This window comes from Ceratina calcarata, unplaced genomic scaffold (genome assembly GCF_001652005.2).
Source record: "Ceratina calcarata isolate Rehan_Ccalc_2016 unplaced genomic scaffold, ASM165200v1 scaffold36.2, whole genome shotgun sequence".
In the NCBI taxonomy this organism is placed as follows: Eukaryota; Metazoa; Arthropoda; class Insecta; order Hymenoptera; family Apidae; genus Ceratina; species Ceratina calcarata.
The window spans coordinates 1-409 of NW_017159023.1; the positions used below are offsets into that span (position 1 = coordinate 1).

General features: G+C 31.5%; 1 protein-coding gene across 1 annotated transcript in view; it reads left to right on the top strand.

Annotated features, from left to right (window-relative positions):
• Positions 1 to 17: 17 nt before the first annotated feature.
• LOC108625503 (uncharacterized) overlaps positions 18 to 409 on the top strand; it is a gene marked incomplete at its 3' end in the record, with an annotated part of 3,916 nt that continues 3,524 nt past the window's right edge. Inside the window, exon 1 of the mRNA XM_018025569.2 lies at positions 18 to 361. The remainder of the gene's footprint in view (positions 362 to 409) is intronic.

A 409-nucleotide genomic window follows, 5' to 3' on the forward strand; every position in this document is an offset into this window, starting at 1 on the left:
TAGTTTGTAATGTAGTTAAATTTAATTATAAAATATTTTGTATGTCAAGTATTCGCCGAAAAGTATTCAGTGAACGAATTATTTTTAATTTTATTATGTATTAAATTCATATTACAAACATTGCTAACTCCCCTATTTCCATATTCTTTGTAGGATAAAGAACAAAGGATTCCTGGATCCTGCCTGCACTTACCTGGGTCTACCGATCTGCGAAATTGAAACGGTTGAAACTGCCTTTCCGTTTCGGAACATCGTAGAGTGAACGTCGTGAGCGAATTGTAACGATCCTCTTAGAAGAGCTTTTGATTTCAAAGAAAACGTGTGACATTTACCAACTTCCATTCATTGAAATATATATCAGGTACTTATGTTAATATATTTTTACATTAAACATTTAAGAAACATCAAA